The 2,500-nt window shown below is 60.9% G+C and overlaps 1 pseudogene; it reads left to right on the forward strand.

Annotated features, from left to right (window-relative positions):
• The first annotated feature begins 186 nt into the window (after positions 1 to 186).
• Positions 187 to 2,500, forward strand: part of LOC126147819 (large subunit ribosomal RNA) — a 5,601-nt pseudogene continuing 3,287 nt past the window's right edge.

Raw genomic sequence — 2,500 nt, forward strand, 5'->3', positions numbered from 1 at the left:
TACGTATACTGAAGCGCGCGGCGTTTGTCCCGCTTCGGAGACCTGGGAGTGTCGTGGCCGCCTGTGGGGCCGGCCGCGTCTCCTCAAACGTGCGATGCGCGCCCGTCGCCTGGCGGTTCGCATACCGGTACTTTCTCGGTAGCGTGCACAGCCGGCTGGCGGTGTGGCGTGCGACACCTCGTACAACGACCTCAGAGCAGGCGAGACTACCCGCTGAATTTAAGCATATTACTAAGCGGAGGAAAAGAAACTAACAAGGATTCCCCCAGTAGCGGCGAGCGAACAGGGAAGAGTCCAGCACCGAACCCCGCAGGCTGCCGCCTGTCGTGGCATGTGGTGTTTGGGAGGGTCCACTACCCCGACGCCTCGCGCCGAGCCCAAGTCCAACTTGAATGAGGCCACGGCCCGTAGAGGGTGCCAGGCCCGTAGCGGCCGGTGCGAGCGTCGGCGGGACCTCTCCTTCGAGTCGGGTTGCTTGAGAGTGCAGCTCCAAGTGGGTGGTAAACTCCATCTGAGACTAAATATGACCACGAGACCGATAGCGAACAAGTACCGTGAGGGAAAGTTGAAAAGAACTTTGAAGAGAGAGTTCAAAAGTACGTGAAACCGTTCTGGGGTAAACGTGAGAAGTCCGAAAGGTCGAACGGGTGAGATTCACGCCCATCCGGCCACTGGCTCCCGCCCTTGGCAGATGGGGCCGGCCGCCCGCGCGGAGCAATCCGCGGCGGGGTCGTGTCCGGTTGCCTTTCCACTCGCCGCGGGGTGGGGCCGTTCCGGTGTGCGGTGGGCCGCACTTCTCCCCTAGTAGGACGTCGCGACCCGCTGGGTGCCGGCCTACGGCCCGGGTGCGCAGCCTGTCCTTCCGCGGGCCTCGGTTCGCGTCTGTTGGGCAGAGCCCCGGTGTCCTGGCTGGCTGCTCGGCGGTATATCTGGAGGAGTCGATTCGCCCCTTTGGGCGCTCGGGCTCCCGGCAAGCGCGCGCGGTTCTTCCCGGATGACGGACCTACCTGGCCCGGCCCCGGACCCGCGCCGCTGTTGGCTCGGGATGCTCTCGGGCGGAATAATCGCTCCCGTCAGCGGCGCTTCAGCTTTGGACAATTTCACGACCCGTCTTGAAACACGGACCAAGGAGTCTAACATGTGCGCGAGTCATTGGGCTGTACGAAACCTAAAGGCGTAATGAAAGTGAAGGTCTCGCCTTGCGCGGGCCGAGGGAGGATGGGGCTTCCCCGCCCTTCACGGGGCGGCGGCCTCCGCACTCCCGGGGCGTCTCGTCCTCATTGCGAGGTGAGGCGCACCTAGAGCGTACACGTTGGGACCCGAAAGATGGTGAACTATGCCTGGCCAGGACGAAGTCAGGGGAAACCCTGATGGAGGTCCGTAGCGATTCTGACGTGCAAATCGATCGTCGGAGCTGGGTATAGGGGCGAAAGACTAATCGAACCATCTAGTAGCTGGTTCCCTCCGAAGTTTCCCTCAGGATAGCTGGTGCTCGTACGAGTCTCATCCGGTAAAGCGAATGATTAGAGGCCTTGGGGCCGAAACGACCTCAACCTATTCTCAAACTTTAAATGGGTGAGATCTCCGGCTTGCTTGATATGCTGAAGCCGCGAGCAAACGACTCGGATCGGAGTGCCAAGTGGGCCACTTTTGGTAAGCAGAACTGGCGCTGTGGGATGAACCAAACGCCGAGTTAAGGCGCCCGAATCGACGCTCATGGGAAACCATGAAAGGCGTTGGTTGCTTAAGACAGCAGGACGGTGGCCATGGAAGTCGGAATCCGCTAAGGAGTGTGTAACAACTCACCTGCCGAAGCAACTAGCCCTGAAAATGGATGGCGCTGAAGCGTCGTGCCTATACTCGGCCGTCAGTCTGGCAGTCATGGCCGGTCCTTGCGGCCGGCCGCGAAGCCCTGACGAGTAGGAGGGTCGCGGCGGTGGGCGCAGAAGGGTCTGGGCGTGAGCCTGCCTGGAGCCGCCGTCGGTGCAGATCTTGGTGGTAGTAGCAAATACTCCAGCGAGGCCCTGGAGGGCTGACGCGGAGAAGGGTTTCGTGTGAACAGCCGTTGCACACGAGTCAGTCGATCCTAAGCCCTAGGAGAAATCCGATGTTGATGGGGGCCGTCATAGCATGATGCACTTTGTGCTGGCCCCCGTTGGGCGAAAGGGAATCCGGTTCCTATTCCGGAACCCGGCAGCGGAACCGATACAAGTCGGGCCCCTCTTTTAGAGATGCTCGTCGGGGTAACCCAAAAGGACCCGGAGACGCCGTCGGGAGATCGGGGAAGAGTTTTCTTTTCTGCATGAGCGTTCGAGTTCCCTGGAATCCTCTAGCAGGGAGATAGGGTTTGGAACGCGAAGAGCACCGCAGTTGCGGCGGTGTCCCGATCTTCCCCTCGGACCTTGAAAATCCGGGAGAGGGCCACGTGGAGGTGTCGCGCCGGTTCGTACCCATATCCGCAGCAGGTCTCCAAGGTGAAGAGCCTCTAGTCGATAGAATA

This window comes from Schistocerca cancellata, unplaced genomic scaffold, assembly GCF_023864275.1.
Source record: "Schistocerca cancellata isolate TAMUIC-IGC-003103 unplaced genomic scaffold, iqSchCanc2.1 HiC_scaffold_871, whole genome shotgun sequence".
In the NCBI taxonomy this organism is placed as follows: domain Eukaryota; kingdom Metazoa; phylum Arthropoda; class Insecta; order Orthoptera; family Acrididae; genus Schistocerca; species Schistocerca cancellata.